This window comes from Rhea pennata, chromosome 1 (assembly GCF_028389875.1).
Source record: "Rhea pennata isolate bPtePen1 chromosome 1, bPtePen1.pri, whole genome shotgun sequence".
Lineage (NCBI taxonomy): Eukaryota > Metazoa > Chordata > Aves > Rheiformes > Rheidae > Rhea > Rhea pennata.
Genome location: NC_084663.1, coordinates 113,019,643 through 113,039,352, shown reverse-complemented (window position 1 = coordinate 113,039,352; position 19,710 = coordinate 113,019,643). Strand labels below are relative to the sequence as shown.

The 19,710-nt window shown below is 35.4% G+C and overlaps 1 long non-coding RNA gene across 3 annotated transcripts in view; it reads right to left on the bottom strand.

Annotated features, from left to right (window-relative positions):
- The window catches only part of LOC134138856 (uncharacterized), a 155,374-nt gene that overhangs the window by 18,152 nt on the left and 117,512 nt on the right, over positions 1 to 19,710 (bottom strand). For 2 of the 3 annotated variants that reach the window (XR_009958031.1, XR_009958034.1), the window contains one exon: positions 2,667 to 4,429. The exons of the other annotated variant lie outside the window; for it this stretch is intronic. This is a non-coding gene — a long non-coding RNA (uncharacterized LOC134138856). Of the gene's footprint in view, positions 1 to 2,666; positions 4,430 to 19,710 lie in introns of those variants that run through there. 3 annotated transcript variants of the gene reach the window in all.

Below are 19,710 nucleotides of genomic sequence, written 5' to 3'. Positions count from 1 at the left end.
AAGCTTATAGTAAACAGAGAGTTCATATAACTTTCTGAAAATTTTTAGTTGATTTTCTCTATGTTTTCTTAGCCCTGTTTCCATATCATCAGCAGCAGCATGAATAGTTCAGTATTGTTTTGGCCAATAAATACTCCATTTATACCTTATGTTTTCATACATTTGCAAATAACTGCACAAGTGAAAGAATTCTGACAGAGAAAGTCAAGTACCTGGCAGTATTCAGGGTATATCATATTAGCTTGCTGAAGCCAGTTAAATCCACTACAAAGGAAAAGTTGTCTCATTGATATTTCATTTTCTTATGCTTTTATTCAAAATAGGAGTAAAATAAATGAGCTGAATTTTTCAAATTAATTGTTCCTGATAATTAGCTACAAGGAAAAAAAGATTATGCTCTATTTTTATCGTATTGTGTGGCATGGGTCAAGTTCAAAGAGCTAATTCAGCATGTGGATTAAATGCCTACATATTTTATAGCATAAGTCCTGAACTATTATATCCCCTTAACTTATGTTTTCAGAGCTTTTTTTCAGCTTACCTCCTTTGACTAGGAGTAAAAGGGGAAAGCTAAGTCTCTACGAATCCATCATTTATTTTCCTTACTAAGGAAATACACAGCAGAGAAGCTTGGCTTATTTAAGGCTCCAGCTGCATCCAACATCCAGATGACGTGCTTTGGATATAATAGCCCTTTCGTTCACAAGTTGTGCAAACACAGGGTCCAGGCTTATATCATTAAAGGTTAAGTTCTAATTAAATATTTAAATATTTGTAACTTTACTTTCGCCATATGTCTAAGCTGCTGTTGGATGTTATAAACTACTGGTAATAGATGACAATCAGTGTGGACGTTAAGACTACAGGCAGCTTTAGTGTCAAAGTCACCTTCTAACATCAATCTTTCCAGATAACGAGCAAAGCTTTTCTGGACAAGATGAGCTAGATGAGTGTGATGGAACTTCACTTTAAATCAAAGTGTGCTGGATTAGCTACTTTAAACTAAATCAACTGGTGACAGAGACAGTATGCAGGTGGAAATGATCATGCAGTCATTGTTTTATTTAACTGTTGTGAAACAAAATGGCTTGGGTCATCCTTGCAGCTTTCTAAGAGTATTTATTACATGAGCTGCAGTTTAATTAAAGGAGAGGCTATCAGCTATCTGAAGAAGCAGGTATCTTTGGAATGAGCAGTCGTCTGGGACCCAAAACTCACAGAAACTGCTCACGTTTCCACTGCGTACTTTTGCTCTTTGTCTTTATTTTCTGTTAGGCCTGAGCCACAAAAAAGGAACTTGTCTTTTTCTCCAGGTGCAGCACAGAAGTAAAAGCATCAAAAATAAGGATATAAGTACTGTGAAGGCTCTCTCTCTCTTTTTTTTTTTTTTTTTTTTTTTTTTTTTGAAATTGTACTAGAATTCCAGGCTAGCAAGTTTGAGCCTCAGAAGAAGGGTATCTGGAGGGGATAGGAAACAGGCAGTTCTACCCTGCTCCATAGATATTTCCAGTCTGCCTTGTGATCTGCAATGCACATGTGCACATGTACCTATAGACTATATCTATTTCTCCTCACTAAAAATGCCTGAATGTTAAAGCTAGATCAGGAAATTGTATTGGCACATACTTGTACAAAAAACAGGACCCAAAATTTACACTCACTTTGCTTGAGTCTTGTTGCAGTCTGCTGGTTCCATGATGCAGAACCCTGAAATTTCTGTAGATATATAGCATAATGTTATTATGATATTGAGTTCACTTAAAAATAGAAAAATAAAACCACAAACACCATTTTAGATCTTTTTGCTAATATGTTCTGTGCTGCTCTCAATATGTCAGTCTGCCATGGAATTTTAAATCCTGACCTTATATAATTGTACTGTGAGAAATACGTGAAAATTCAGAAGCTCATAAGGTCACAAGAGCTGAGCATTTTGCCATCTTTGTGTATATAATGTAAAAATATATATACATCTAAAGATCACTGAATTTTGAGGTGATTTTCCTCCAACTGTATATATTGACATTTCATATTTGTTTTTAGTGAATATATTAGCAACAAGGCCAATGACATCATGGAAAGCACAAATATTAGCCAGTTAGACTATTTGCATAGAACAGATTTTGTACATATAGATTAAATATGTGTTCCAAGACTCTATCAAAACAACACTATTATGAATTACTCCAAAAAAAAAAAAGATAATCATTGTGTTAAAATATTGAGTTTTTCTAATTACTTGATATGAATGGTATTGCAGTTCTCATTCATTTGGCCTTCACTTAGGAACTTCTTTTCAGTACAAACTTTTCTTTCCAGAACCCCAAGATCCTGGTTTTCCATATCTAAAGTGCTTATGTGCAGAAGCACAACACATGATCAGCCTCCTAACTGATGAGTATGTCACATGCTTCTTTATTAACTGGAGGATAGAGGATGTGCCAGTCTGAATATTACCAAAATTTACAACCAACCAGTATGAGTTGCAGCTAGCAAGAAGTTCCAGTAGTTTCTGCTTCAAAGTTCAAAAATTCATTTTTGGACATTTGCATCCACGCACACGTGCACCCAACTCTGTTGCTTGTTAGTGTTCACAATTAAAGATTTTTTTTCTCCTGCAACAATGGGTAAAGATCATTTGAAATAAAAAACAAAGAAAAACTCTCTCAGTTGCCAATATGTTTTGCTTTATTTCTCCTATAACATAAAAAATATAGTTACATTCTTAAATACTCTGTGATTTGCCTTATCATTCTACAATGGCATTAAACATTATGTTTGTGAGAATGCACACTGCAGATGTGAAATATTTTCAAAACCTTGCTCATTTTAATGAGAAGGTTTTTTCTTTCACTTTTGAAAGGGTACAAAGTCACAAGGATATAACTGTCTGCTGTGTAGTTAAAATTGAACTTGCTTTTAGTCAAACTGGAATTAGTTTAGGGATAAAGACAGACAAAAATAGAGAAAAGAAAAGAAGAAGAGGAGCTTGAGTAATTTGATGAACTCTGTCTCCGAATGTCAATTGGACCCCCTTTAGTCTCCATCCCACGCATCTTTCCCTTAGACATCTGTCTAGACTGCATCTCTCATAGATGCTGACAAGCTGGCAGAGTCCTATTAACTCTTCAGGTTCACTGACATCTGTTGTTCTTTTATCAACATTGCCAAGCATTTACAAGAAGAGTGAAAATTCAGTAGCTTAAAAATTCCAGGAAAGCTGCATTAAACAAGCTCTCCCTTTCTCTCTTTATAACTTTAGTTCTCTATAAGCCTTTAGTACTAAGGTGTAGGCTTTCCTAAGTGGGGTTGTACTCACTATAAAAGATTCTTAAGAAATCTATGGGTTTTCCTAGTATGTGTATCAAAGGAGGAAAAAAGTATGAGTTCAAAGAAGAGGAAGAAATCAAGCAAGATGGTAATTTTGTGAAGCTATATGTGATCCAAAAACATACAGTTCTTGCGCAGTTGAAGGCACATCACAGTCTTCACTTTCAGCTCATAATAAACCCTGCCTTTCAGAGTTGCATGACGACAGCTTTATCGCTTCCAGGCAGAATGTTAGCCTTGCCCTTAATAATTAAGGACTCTTAATTTTTTTTGCTAAATCACTCAACATAAGTTTGACAGAGCTACTACACTGTTACTGTGGCATGGTGACATGCCAAGCCAAGAGTGTAATGAAATTTTAAAAATCTGCATAGTTAACTTCTGTTCTGATCTCTTAGAATTCCCCAAAGATCCTGACATACTGCTGAACCCACAGCAAATTGAAGTTACAAGATAAGACAAAAAATTACAAAAATTTACTTTAATTAACTGAAAATGTGGCTATTTCAAAGATCTGGGCATTATATATACAAGTTCTTTCCTATTAACCTCATACTATTCAAAGAGCACTGTTTAACAAACAAGTAAGTAGAAATGTGTTAAAGCATTGTTGTGATCAACAAATGGCAATGACAAGTCTTTCACAAGAGTCTTGCAGTGGATATCATCCATAGGGCTTGTTCCTGCCCTAGCTAACTTTCATCCAATGGCATCAAGCCTTGGGCGGTTCCGACTTTCCATTCAAAATATGCTCTATGCCTCTGTCTCTAAGGTAAATTCTATGTTAACGTGTCAGATCTTAGTCGTCTTTTCTAATATGCACTATACATAAATCCTTATCCTCAGTTCTTCCAGGATTTAATCTGAAAACCCTTCAGTGTGGCATTTTCAGCTCTCTTCAGGATGTCCCACGTGGTTAGCAGGTGATGACAGCAACATTTGTGGTAGGTCTTCTTCACTTCTGCCTTCAGCTAGGTGATGGACAGGTGCAACATTTATGGGATGAAAATGATCACATATACTTAGCGTTTGTTTTGCAGAGAGGAAAGATGGAAGAGAAATCTCTGGGATTCTTCTGGCACATTCAAAAGTCTGAATCCTGAGTGAAAAAAATGATTTAGTCTTCTTGTCTCAAAGTTTAGATTTGCCCTTGTACAGAAATATCTCAGTAAATACAATGAGTAAACAGTTAATGTGGAATCAATGAGAGGTTCATACTACGCTTTTTGGTGTAGCCCTATTCTATGTATGAGCCAAGAGAAAGGTTTTGCAGGATTATACTGTAAGTATCTCCATCATGATAGTTGCAGTAGTGCACTATCTCAAAGATTAATAGGATTTAGTGAGAAAGGAAGCAGCTGAAGATTATTTCTTAGGTGATGATTTTCTTCAGTCATGAGGTTTTCACCTCGGTCCATGACCAACCTAAACAACAGTTTCCTAAACATAATCTAATATCTTTGATTATATCCAAAGCCTAACAAAATTAAAACTGAAACTTCAGATGAGCTTTAGATATGTGTTTGCTTATTGTATATTGCAATTTTTGGTGGATGCTGATGCTATAATTGAATAGGAAAAAAAAAAGTATGTGTCCTATAATAACTAACTAGTACCTATTGGCCTAATAAATAAATGAAATATTTTCTGTTATAGATATTCTAACACCACGTATTAACTCAATAATATTTAAATTTTAGTAATTGTTAATAAAAATAATAAGACAGTTTTTAACTATTAGCATTTAAATACATTTTAACATTTTTGCTTTTTAGACCAGTATAAGAAGTATAAGTTTTAGACCAGTATAAGTTCTGGCACAGGAAACTCTCTGTTCAGTCTATGTCTTCCTCTTTTGCTTGGATGGTGGCTATTTTGCTCATAAATGTAAAAACTTCATGGAGTGAGGATTACTTTTGACTAACTATCTCATGATAGTTTTGTATCTCCATTCACCTTCATCCTCATCTAGATTAGTATGACGTTTCTAGAGATTTCTACAGTCACTAACATGCTTTGCACGGCAAGCCCAGCCCACCTCCTCCATCTCACCACCGTTGCTGAGCTCCAGCCTCAGCCCCAGCCCCTTCATGCCTCGGGAGACGCATGCAGCCTCTGTACCTCTGCCTGCCCCTCGTGTGGCTCCTGCTGTGCTAACACAAGGTTGTGGTGCAACTGACCAAGTTGGTTCCACCTCAAACCTTGTGACATTGTGAGCCTCTCATTTTTCAGATAATATCAAGATGACAGATGCAAGCGATGGCCTAGTCTGTAATACTCTGATCCGCTACCGTTGTCAAGTATGGTCCTGAAGTGAGGAAGCTCTGCACCCACGAGCAGCTAAAGGGGCTTTGACTGAAATGGTGTGTCTGACAGGTCTGATGGAGTTAGTGAGTTGTATTTGAAGCAGTATTTTGCCCACACATGAAGTAAAACCAAATTAATTAAATGCAAAAACCAAACTCACTGGCACCTCTGTGGGAACTATTAATCTTTTTTTTTTTTTTTCCTTCAGTCGGGAAATCCTCAATTTTCTGGCACACATTCTTGCCATTGTCTTTTTGTCAGGGCTTATCTATCTTGCCTGTCTTCAGATTTACATGGTTCTTGTGCTTAGACTCATTTATCTTCTTTATCATGTTTTCACTTGGTTACACACTATTGCATCAAATTCCATGCTTCCTCCTAGCCCCTCCACCCCATAATTAAACACACTATTTTAAGATGCAGAACTGCAGAGGTGGAGCACAGTTTGAATATTCTTAGGACAAGCTCTGATGTCTAGAGGATTCTGCTCACATTATTTGTCAGTGTCTATTTATGGATTTTACTAAATGGATGACAATATAAGCATACACTGTAATATTCTCTAGTATTCTCCCTATGAATTTTGAGAAGCATGTTCTAGATCAAACCTTAAGTTTTTTGTGAGCTCTCACCCAATCCTTTTCAAACATAGACACTCCCTAATTTCTCGTGTTACTGTAACTGGTATGTTTCCTGACACATTCAAGAATTTGCTTTGTCCACTATATGTCTAACAGCTTGCCTTTCCTAATGCACTAGGCAATGAAGAACGATGTTTTTGGCAAAGAAATTACAGAAATTACTTTTAGATTTATACCTTACTTGTAAATAGTCCCAGAAGGACTGCTAAAGAAAGAAATGGGGTCTAACCAATAATCTTTCCAAAGACGAATTCACTGAAACATTTAATTTGTTTCAAATCCTGGGATAAGGGAGCAAATACTTCTTCTGCCATACATCACCTATGTGAAAATATTTTTCTTCTGTGGAAGTCAGTTTCCTATTTTTAAAATGGTAACAGTAATACCATAGCTACCTGACTGATATAAATACACAAGAGATTGTGGGGCGATCAAATACTATATTAATGGTGTCCTGTGAAGAACTTACAGAAGTATCAGTGTTTTCTATGCTATGTCATTAGGATTTTAGAGCTACCATAGTTTTGCTATTTTATAAGTACTAGCAAAAAAAAAGTCTGAAGAAAATGTTCTGTACTGATGAAGGTTAAGTGCCCATTATAGATCCATATGTATAATGAGGAAAACGAAAATGAAGGTGACCTACCAGTAGAACCACCATATTTCCCTTTCTGTACTTACCTTCAGTTCACTGTAAAACATCTATTAAGTAAAAATCAGTTGTGTGCATGTGGCTGGGGAGAGTAGACTTATGTGTAGGGAGCACCTACACCTTATGATGCCTATGTGAATTTACAGATCTCAGACTGTACCTGAGAAAGACATTTTCTCAGAGGAAATGTGCATGAAAATTTCATCAGTGACTGACACAGCATATGGCACTCTATCTGAGGATGTTTGCCTTATTGACATTAGCCCATCAGAGGCATACTAATGGGAGGAGGTTGTTTATTTTTTACTTCTTTTTCCTTCGCATCATTATTTTGTGTAGGCTCATTACCTTGGTAGGTAAATAGTATCTTGTTATGATTCTGTGGCACATTATTAATGTCCTTTCCTTTTCACAACAGCTAGCAATATGTGGAGCTACTGATACAGGTTCATAATTATTATGGGTCTGATCATGGTTAACAAATGTACAGCAAGGATGGTGATACATAATTAGCAAACCTAGCCTTTCTCCAGCCTCTTAATTAGTTTTTCCTTCACATGCCCTTTGCATCGTATGCAGCACTACTTTGGCTTTTGGGGGCATATGTAATATTCTGAAAGTGAAAAGGGTGTGATATCACCAATTTATTTTTTTCCATTAGTGATTCAACAATAAAGTGAATCTGCCAAACAGTTGTGAGTGGCCAGGTGGGAAGACACATCTGTTCTTTCTCCAGAAGCTGCAGACGTGCTGTGGGACTGTGTGATCTGGTACATTGCCTGTGTTACTTGGTGGTGGCCTTGCTGAGCTGGGATTCTGTTGCAGTGCCCAGATATAATCTGCTGTTTTTGCACACCGCTTGCCATAAAACGTGATGGTTTTCTGGCATAAGCTATTTCGTACCTGTTTTTCAGATAAAAGCCTGTTTCAAATCTAGAATGCTAGAGCTACAGCTCCTCCATCCAAGTGAACAGTCCAGCTATCTAGCTAGTAAATATGCTAGAGTGTGTGTTGAGATTTTTTCTAAGAGGGACAGTTATATCAAGCTAATTAAAAGACTCATGGATTTTATCCAGGAAAGCAGAAAACACCCACTTGGTCATCTGTTCCTCATCATGGGCCCCCTCTCAGCACCAGCTGTTTCCTCTGCCCTTCATTCCTGGTCAGTTTAGAAGGATCTCTCCATGACTGCCTTTTTGAGGACTATTTGCTCAGTAGCCAGATCCATCCCACAGTAGCCAGAAGTGCTCACAACAGCCAGGGCATCTGGGTTTGCAGTGTTATGGGCTTTCTTATCTTCCAAGACTTCAGCCCATGAGTATACACCTAGGGACAGATTTATCTTACTACTGTCCTTGTTCTTTTTCATTCTGATGTGTTTTGTAAGAATGAGAAATGATGTTAGATTGTTCAAGACAGGCTATAATTAACTGCAGTAAACAAAGAAAAGATGTGGTAAAAATGCACATTTATACAAATTCATTGGATTTTCACAGGTATTTCTATTACCTATAGCTTTTTTTAAAGGTTGTAAATAGTAAGAGTGTAATTTTCATGATGAAACATTTGTAGTTTCTCTTCTTAGTCATTACACAATCAGATGCAGACCTTATTTCTCATTTTTAGTCCTTTTGCTAGGCTATTAATGTCATCCTTGTAAGAGTGTTGGATTTATAGAGCTATACTGGTACCACTGAGAAGAACAGTCCATGGTAAATAACACTAGTGCTATTTCACAGTAGTAATCTATGAGTAAAGAGGTTCTAGTGGCTCTGTTTGTTCCACGCTTGGTCTTTCCAAATTACTATTCAAAAATTATTTCAGTTCCTCAGTTCTGCTTATCCATGTGATTCTTTCCTTTTTTTTTTTTTTTTTTTTTTTTTTTTTTAAGGGCAGGACGTTCTTTTTTTTTAGGGCAGGACACAATAGATCTTTTTCAAACAAGTCTTTTCAACCAATAATTACTTTGGAGAAAATAATTTCAATTTTTATAATGTAATAGTGAACAGCTTTCCTAATTATGCCACTTTTTATATTTCTACTTCAAATAAAAGATTAAACAGTGACATGGCAGTCAAATGAAAAGTTATGGCCTTCATTAAAAATATGCTTTTATTATAACTTCTTAAGAAATTGTTTTCTAAGTGTAGCTGTACCAATACCACATTTTTCTCTATTTTTTCAATTTAATTGAATTTGCTTTGATTGTGTTTACACCTTTTCTGTTTGCTTCATGCAAATAATTAACTAATTAGTTCACTGGCATGAATGCTAGTGGAAAATATTTTTTACCTGAGAGTTGCCAAATATTTGTAGGAATAAACTCTATCATACACAATTATTCACAGATGAGATCCCATTATAAGATTTTTGGTTCATTAAAAAATAAATAAATGTTATGATTATGTTTAATCAAAACAGCTGGATTTACAAAATGCTGAATGTATAAAACAAGTTCTATTTAGAAAGCTACTAATCAAGAGTTTGTGCAGATAATTTGTCAGGTGCCAAGGTAATGGCTCATTTGTGAACTGGAGACCAGGATTAGGTAAAAAAAAAATATATTTTTAATCAAATTCACCTGTGAAGTAAGTGTTTGTTTACAGAAAACATGTAAAACAGATGGAATTGAACTATAATAATTTATTTGTTATGAATAACTTGCCAACATATGACTTAGGTATCGGGTCTCACATTTACAGTAGGAAACAGCTGCTCATTATTTACGTATAATCTGTGGTAGGTCTAAAAAGCAGCCAATTATGCTGTGCCATCCATTTTAAAATGAAAAAAACCCCTGAAAACTGAAAGTATAACAAATAAATAGATCATGTCACCATGTTTTGCAAACCTAGTGATACCTAAAACTTTCTTAAATCTCTAGCTGTAAGAATTAGATTATTAAATAAAAATTTTAGTGTTATTTAAAGGAAAGAATATTTGTATTGCAAAAACAAAGCTTTAAATCTAATATCTCATAAGCCCAACAGCAGTAGCAAATAAAAATAGAAGTAAATAATTTAAAAATCTTATTTTCCAAACCCAGAACAGGAAATACCCTAAAGGTAACTTGTCTTGGCAACTGATTTGTCCTTGATCTAGTCCTTTATTTTAGGTAGGTCTTTACTCAGAAAGTCTATCTCACTAGTTAGGAACTACTGGTGTGAGTAAGACCTTGTTATTGTAGTTGTCTTTTAAAAATGCACAGTTTCATCCTGAATTATTCATTAAAGCATGACAAGGTCATTGTTTGCTTCAACAAGTGCAGTGTATATACTTGCTTATTTTTTAGGAGATTCTCATAAAAATCAGTATTTGTATAATAAGTTTCTACTTAGGGGTGATAAGCCTAAATCTGGATGGTCATTTTAATTTATGTCTAGAGCTTGTTGCCTAAGCTTTTTCTTAGTGGAAGATAAAACACAAAAATTGCCAGAATAATGACTGACAAAATGAGTGCTTTATATGTTTTTAGGCATTCTAGTTTTTTGTAACATTTTATTCTATTAGATATGGATAAACAGGAGAACAACAATGAAAAAGAGAGCAGGATTTGTCCTCATCCATCTACCTAGTTGAACATCTGCAGAAAGCAGAGGAAGAAGCAAAGCTATCCAAATATAGCTATCCAAATAAGGTTGGCTAAGAAAAAATAGTAGCTGTCCAAACCTGTTGTCCCAGACAGCTGCTGTCCTGTTAAAAAACAGGAAAAGTTGTTTGTTCTGAGTATCTGGCACCACATACGAATATCTGAGTGAGCCAAGGAGTTACAAGGTTTTGCTTAGTTTGTAGGATGAATAGCTTAATTGGTTTTTTTTTTAAATTAATTGTTGATAGTAGTTAATTAATCAGTTTTTTAATTAGTTTACAGAATTGTTTCCCTGAGCTTGAACCCCCACCCCTTTAGTTATAAGAAAAGCCATGGAGAATCAAAGCCAGAGCTTGTTGGGGCTCCTTTTGTGGCCACAGGGGCAAGTCCTGCCTTTGCAACCCTGACGGAAATGACGTGGCTCATGCCAATGGGGGTGTCGCTGTTTAGCATTGGGCAACAACACTGCTGAAAACCCCTAAAGAACAGTGCCACTGAAAAAATTCTGCCCACCATTGCTTGGGTATACTGGAGACCAGCTTCAAAACATAGCTGGTTATTACTTCCAGTAAGGCATACTGTGAGATTTCAGTTGCAGGAATATAGTCAGGAAGTTAGTTTTTCATGCTGTTTGGTTAACGAAAAGACAAAAAAAATTAAATGCTTAAAAATTGATGTAGAATGGAATTTTGGTCTTCAGGGCACTTCTATATAAAAATAATTATTGTTCTTTAATTCTCAATCCTCACTTGCTGTGGAGCCAGCTCTACAATAAGTTATTCTAATTTATTCTAGCTGTTTGTGTTCCCTAAAGGCTGACAATAGCTGAATCAGTAAACTCTAGTGGAACCATATGCTGTCAGAATATGACATTTTGTCAGTTGAAATTCTTCATGAAATTGGCTCCAATTTGCCAGGATCTATTTTGAGGTGGGGAGAAGGAAAGAGAGAGAGAGAGAAAAAAAAAAAAAGGTTCTATTTTGACATTTTCTCTTTGAAACATCCTAAAGGCAAATGTAACTATTTTGTCTCAAAAACTTCAAATGAGGCTTTATAAAATTTGCAGTTGTAGAAAACATTTTGGATTTCTGAACAAAGGTAGGGTAAAGGTTGCTAATTATTGTCCATCCCCTCCTCCTTAGTTTATTGTAACTCTATTTACAGAGTAAGCATGACATTAACTGTACAAGGTTTGGACATAATTAATCTTTGTCTTACTTAAAGAGTTAATTAACTGGTATCAAATGGCTCTCCAGCTAACGCATGAAAGTACAGCTTTCTGTCTTCTGCTGTCCTATCTCTAGTTTAAATTACTTCTGTCTTTATCTCTGTTAAAAATGTAGTTTCAGTGATCTCTTTCACACTTAAAGAGAAAACACAGCAAAACGCAAAACTGAATGTGTGGGAAAAGGCAAGTAGTGAGACAATTACATTATGTCAGAAATGAATAAATCTATTACTATGTTAACTAACTGGGAATAGCTAGGTCAGCTGTACTGAAGGGATTCATCATATCCCAGAAATCTTTCTGTCAGAGCTTTTTATTCACACTACATTAAAAATAAGACTGATTCTGCACACTAATTTGTTAAAATGTCCCTTTTCATAAAAAATGAGAGTGAAGTGGCTGAAAGCGGTAAGTAATGTTGATGCACTATATAAATTATTGATGATGAGTTATATAAACTATTAAACAGATCAAACCTCAATGACCTCTCAGAATAAATCAATAAAAACAGCAACTTGTACTTCCTGAATTCCTAGCTTGGGAGACAGCAGAGACCAAATCAAGTTCCTTGAAGCACACCACTTCAAGAGAGAAATAGAAAGAAAGGAGTCCATCATGAACTTCTAACCTCTGCTTTTCTTCTGTCTTCTGCCCCTTCACCCTCCTTTCCTAAAAGAACTTCCAGTTGTGAAATGCTTAGTCTCCAAGAACCGTCGTAAGGCATATTACCTGTTTGTAACATTCATATTGTAATTTCCTCAAGTAATTAAAAAATCCAAAATCTTGCGGCTGGAGGCATTGCAAGCTATCTTCTGTTTCTCAGGCATTTGTCTAGACATAACCTACTGTATGTTTAGGTTTGGTTCCCTTTGTAGATATGTGCTGCTGTGTAATTCAGTTTGTTAAATTAGAGAGCATCTTAATGTTTCACTAGGCTTCTGGCATATGCTACAATGCTTATATTGCTGGTGAGGCAACCGTCGTAGTAAGCAAGTGGCACCCAGTGGCACCATTAGCATGGATTGCTAGTTGGGCTAGTTGGGCTGATGACAGTAGCTGGCCTGCAAGCATGTACAGAAAGAAACCTTTGATTTTTTGCATTGTTAAGTTATAAATAAAGCTATTAAAATACACTTTTCATAATTTTTATAACCTTATTTATAAAATGTTTTTATAAGTTTGAAATCTGAACAAGGCATTTGGTATAGTTTTTGCAGACAAGCTATTCTAAAGTCAGTGTGTGGACTAATGACCCAGCCAGAGTTTTTGTCATCCGTGAACAACCCTATAGGCTTCCGCACAAACCTATTGGAATTGTTTCCTAATGGGTTGATGATGAGGGTCCTGAGATGAAGTGGGATGTTAGATCTTTCATGGTCGAAAATGGTCTGAAAGAAGCCTGTAAGACTGAGTCCTTGCTTCGTTATTTGAGGCATTTTGTGTACAGCAGCTCTTGATTTAAACTCATTAATAAAGGAATCTATATTTGCATTCTCATAACGATGGAGTTTTAAGCCTGCAGAGACTGCACTAAGTAAAAGATTGTAGAGCTGCCGGCCTGTGACCTACTCTTTGTTAATGATTGTATACAGATTGTACGCACACTAGAGGATTTGCAGTACATTACTATTTTGATCCCACTGCTAAGTGGTTTGGCCTGAAGATCAGCTTAAAAAACAGAGGTCTGGGTCCAGTCATATCCTAATGGAAAGCAAGTGAAGCCAGTTGTGTGTGCTGAGAGCGCAGCAGCGACGGCTCTGCCCCTGTGGCCGAGTGCCATCTCGGAATGTCATGATTGATGACAAAGTCCCAAGGAGCAGAGCAAAAGCTTGAACAGCTTTTGAAGAGATTAAAACAGCCTTTCAAGAAGGAAAGAGACATCTGAATCTAAACAAAAATAAATGTGCACCATGCAGTTGTAATCCCCATTCTCTTGTGTAGCTGAAAAATAAGGATATTTTGTAGTTGTTCCAGTAAACATTTTGGGCTCTTCCATATACACCCTCTCTGTGCCTGTGCTGTACAAGTGTTCAGAAAAAGAATCAGTGCTCATAGTCAAATATGCAGCATTCAAGCAAAAGTCCTACAAGCTCAGTTGTACTGGACTGACTTCTGAGGTGTATGTTGAGGAAGATTGCCTAAAACCATTTCAATAGCTGGTAAAAATGAGCTAGACTGCCAGGAGGTAGGCTAGTGAAATCTCAAAGACATGCTCAGGCAAATCATCAACTATGTGATGTCAGTTCCACAGCATGGGGAAACTGGAATTATGGGCCATGCGTTGGTAACAACGGGTTGTTAGAGTTGGTGGTTGTACTAATGCTGTCAAAGTCACTGAGAAAAAACAGTGGCACGAAAGGCAACAGGGGAAAATAAGCACAGCAAATAGAATCTGCATCAGTGATGCCTGTGACACTTAGTAATTGAGAAAAACTGAGCTAATTTCTCACCTAGCGTTTATCCTGCAATCTACCCAGACTGTAAAATTAGGAGCAATCAGCTCCTTTCTTTGTTTTTGCATGTGTGCTTAACACCAACATAATCCAGTGTTATTCATTGCACACATGAGATCTAAATAATTTCAAATATAATTTTCTATTTCCTTCTCTAAGCAAGGGGTAGTGGGTACAATGTGTACAACAGGGAAAATATCCAGTGATTCAGAGTGTTTTGGACACTATTTTAAGGTATATTTTTTATCTTCAAATGGAGTTTTTGGATGCTGTGGAATGGATTATGCCTTGGGAAATGTTCCCTGTTTTGGACCAATAATAGTATTTTGTAACACCATTCAGTATATATGGCTTTTGGACTACTTAAGGCTCAACATTTAAATAGAAATGGTTGTCAACATTAAGTATAGTAGAATGGAACTCTACTATAATCAAAAGGTTCATAAATAACATAGTAGTGATATTCTGGGTTTTATTGTCTGTGTTGGCAAGATAAATCGTTCTTAAGAACAGTGATGGGCTAAGAATTGATTTTCCCCAAAATATTTATTATTATTTATCTCTCCAAATATTTAGTTCTCATATTTCTATTCCATTTATCATTTCCTACTTAATTCTTTTTCTAATTGATTCAGGTAACACTATTTTGCAGAGCTTTTCCTTCGAGTACCTATAACTTATAGCTTAAGACCATTACATTCAATGGTGAATTGCAGAGGGGAGCTCTTACATCGACGAGTCAACAGATACTAAGAATATTTTTATCCTGTTCACTTGTTATTTTACTAAATACATCTATTGTGTTGCATTTATAAACTGTAATATAATCAAATGATACCACATCTGCACAAGAATAAAAGTTATTGTTTTTAGAAAATGTTCTCACACCTGTGTTCTTTGACTTACTTATGGTGTTTTCCACAAGCTCAATAATACTCAAGAAAATAAGTAGTTTGCAAAAAATGAGTGCTTTAACATCAAGTAATTTAATTGCCTTTAAGAACCAACTAATGATCTCTTTTGAAATCTCCTGGAATCAACAGGTGGGTGTGGAAGTATTTCACTGGAATATGCTGTTCAGGTTGCAAGTCCAGAAGAAAACAATTGCCCTCAAAGTGATATATATCATATTAAATAGCTATATTTTCTTCCCAACATAGCTATCTCTATACCTTACTAAAACCAAATGAATGTCCCAAACATGGACAATGAATGGAAGATATACTTAATTAAGTAGAAAAAAAAATTATCCATGGTAAACAAAAATGCATACTTTACTGTTAAATGGGAATAACAACAATAAAACATGCACACACGCACTATATATATATATGTATGTACACCCACCCACTACATATATATATACACATAGACATATATATATATATATATATATGCATAAGCAGCACAAACGTGTGTGTGTGTGTGTGTATGTATATATTGTGTACTTCTCTCTATATATAACCATAGAGATACATAAAAATGTTTCTAATCTTACTTTATGGGTTAATCTGAAAAAAAGGAATTGGTAATATGAGATTAGATAGTCCAGATTTATTCTAAAGATACAGGCTTTGTCCCTGTGAAATGATGCTGACAGAAAAAGGCACAGTAAAATCTTGATTCTACAGCCTGAGATGAGGTACAAAATTCTCTCTCTGACAGAACTGACAATTTCATCTGGAAACAGACTAGTTTTATATTCCAGAGTTTTCAGACAGGAGAGAAAGCTATGTGAAATCTAATTGCAGAGAAACAAAGGAAACATCCACGAAAAATGTGAAAAATTGCCAAGTGATTGACTTAACCACGACTTAGGCAGGGAAAAAAATTAGAAGCCTTTAAGCAAAGCAGAATTTAAAGTGCACATATCCTTAGAATTTCTAATGTATTAATTTTTGGCCCCAGAGCATACAAAAACTTTTTTTTTTCCTAAACTCCTGAAGTTGTATGGTACAAATGATCTCTAACATAGAAAGTTCCTGAAAAGAGAAACTCAGAAACAAGAGAACACAGGCAAAGTTATTAATGCTTGTATGATATATTTGGCAGGGAGTGAGCCCTGAAAATAGACAATTCCATAAAGATAATCCCTTATTAACACCATAAGATATTGGTTCTTCCTTACCACAGATCCTTATCACACCAGCACCTCAGAAGACAATGCTTTAATTTAAAAAGACTATGAAAAAAAAAAAACATAAAGCACACTCAGAATAATTGTAAGCTAGGTTCTGTTTGAAGTAAACTTCTGGGATCACCATTCAGTAGAATTTTACTTTAAAAAGAAAGAAGTCTTTAAATCCTTCATTCCAACTTTCTTGTGGTCTTAGACGATTAAACATAATACCGTCTTAGTTTTAGTCTTAATCTAATTTCTTTGCTTAAGATACATACACATTTCAGTTTTGCTTGCCAGCTTCCTTGTGTCCATTAAATGAGAAAAGAATGGTGATCCATGAAAAAAATGGGTAAGCACCCACTGAATGGGTGGTTATTCTAAATTAATGTGCCTTTTCCTCTGCTTTCATTGCTGCATCGAGCAGAACTGAACAAATCATACAGGCCTTAATAGCACAATTTAAAGTCTCATCAAATTTTACATTAGATAGACTTAATCGCAAGCTATATTTTTGAAAGCAAAACAATAGCAATAATAATGAAAATAACAATAAAATACATGTTAACTTAACTGGTGTTTCATTTGTGTTTAACTTTGGGCAAATGAAATATAGTCATAGAATTCTTTTAAGCATTGCATTAGTTTTCTCAATACTTCATATAGACTACTACTATAGAATAATCTCATCTGTGTTTAGATATTTCCTGCCACGCTTACTGGCATGCATTAAAACTATTTCAACCGTTATTTTGTATTACTTTTAAAAATCAACTTTTCAGTAAGAGTTTCATTTTCTATTGTCAGCTATGAAAAACTGTAATCTCAGTATGTTCAAAGAATTTGATATGCAGCTGAAGATTCATTTTGAATTTGCTCTGCCCTACTCCTGGGCACAGTTAGGGAAAAGACACCTGCTGAAGTGGATATCCCTCTGGCTCACTGTGGACAATCGTAAGATTTTGTACAGAGGTAACTCTTCTTCTTCTACCCTTTGATTCCAGCCTTGCACAAACTTTTTGCTCTCTTTGCTCTGAGCATACTATTCATTATTAGTACTCATCTATTTCATATTTTTTCTTGGAGTACTTCATTTCAGCTACAAGAATGACCTTGAAAATATAAATTTTCAATTTTGAATTTGCTCACGAACAGCCTTCCTCCAAATCACTTTGAGACTGAGAGTCTGGTAGAATACTTTCAGACTCTATCTAAAGGTGAAAAGAAATGTTGAAAGAGTTCCTGCCACCTGGCAAGTTTAATTTGCATATTTATCGCTTGGTTTCAGTATAATTTTATAAAGTGTTCATTTTTTTTTCTATCGGAAGCCTTCCTAAGAGGATTTCTTTATAACCGTCTCTTAGGAATGACAGTGACAATGATGTGTAGCTTGATGTGAATAGAAAGGTTCAGCAAGCACACTTGAGAGGGGAAAAAAAAGTGTATCGAAGGTTCTTCTTTGAGTCACTTAACAACTGTTTTCAGAAGTACTACTTTTTATAATCATGTACATTTTAAAAGCTTAATTCATGGCAGCATAATTTATGAATACTTTAGAGAGAAAGTTGGATGTCCTAGTCAAGAGTCCCTTGGTTGTATTAGATTGTCCAATGTAGTCAAGGATGAAGAGAAAATCCCTAAGGGTCTTGTCAATCGAAGAAGTTATAACCTTCAATGTTGAGGTTCATTGAACAGTGCCAGGTGCTACTAGCAGTCATGATGGTGGAAGCCAGTACTTGTTCACCGCTTTCCATAGTTATGGCCTTTGAAAGAAAAGCATTTGTTTATACTGTATTTTTACTGTATTTTTACAGTGACTGGCAAAATGGGCACTTCATATAGACTAAATAAAATCCTCAGGATAATGCAAGGCTTAGGATTTTTTATGGATAGGAAAACACCCATAGCAAAATATATCCATATATCCATAGCAAAATAACCAACTTTTGAGAAGCATACATTATGATCAATACCTGAATTTGTTTAAAGTTGTTAAAGGATTTATTTTAACATTTTATTTAACATTTATTTTAACAGCATTGAAAAATATTGCAGACAATTTTGGTTTTGTTGTATATCTAGATAACAACTTCAAATTTGTACTTGACAACTGAATAAAACCTCAATGCACACTAACGGATTTTTCTACTAAAAGGTTATTTAACCACATGATATAGCAGCAGCTTGGCAAAGACAGAGGATGTAAAGGAAGGCAAACAAACCTAATTTTAAATCTTTGGAAAGGACACTTATGAGGTTACCTCTTGGCATCAGTGAGGTCAGACAACTTTGGTGAAAAAAAAAAAAAAGAATAGAACGTTACTGATATGTTGTTATCTGATACAATTCTGGCTTACACAAATTTTACATCTGCACAAATTTATGCAGTCCTTAATTTACTTTCTAGTGGTTTTCTTTGCCTTCATTTGTATAGCAATACACAGCCTCATATTGAAACAATCAGAAATATATAGAATTTGAACTGCAGCAATATCATTATTACACTTTGCCACAAAAAAAAAAGAGGGTACTTTATTGTTGATATATTTTTTTTTCATCTACAGTTAACAGTTCCACAGCTTATGCCGCTATCAGGATATAAAATACATGGGAGTAGGGGAGGAAAGGAATGAAGTATCTGAAAGCTGGCTGATATGAATTCTGAATTCCTGTTGCTGGGAGGAGCTCTGTAAAGTGACACTGGAGATGTCTCACATTCCAGGACGTGCTCTATTCTTGCTTTTCTGGGTTAAAGGGTACAACTGAAGCAGAGTGTGCTGGGGGTAGTGCTACTTTGAGTTGGCATCTCAGAGGCTTCATAGTCTTTCTAAGATCACCATGGGCAAGACTCATTTAAATTAGGGGAGGTGCTGTTAAAGTGGAGGAATAATAGCTAGCATGGAAGTGGAACACTGATAATAAAATATTTTCAGGTAAGTGTAACCTTTTTTTCCTGTTTTGGTGAGTATTACATTCTTTAAGCTAAGTTATAACAACTATATCTGAAGGATGGGAAGGAAAATTGATGGCATGTTGTATCTGCACATATGAACATTCATGTTTGTAGGTACAGCGAGGATGATAACTGCCAATTAAAATCTACTGCAAAAATCATCCATTATGATCATCAAACTTTGAAAATAAACAGAAAAATTGCTGTCAATAAAATTTAAATATTTTACCTAAAGAATAATCTAAGAAATGCGAAGAAAATAAATTAGAAGGTTGATTTGGAGGAAAAAGTTAAATGTCAAAGATAGGAGGATGCTAATAAAGTAATTCTTTAATGTGACAGATGTCTTTGAGACTTGGAGAGTGGCTTAGAGCAACACAAATCATCGGAATAGTTGTTCTCATGCCAGAAGCTTTGCTTCTGCACTAAGGAAAGTAA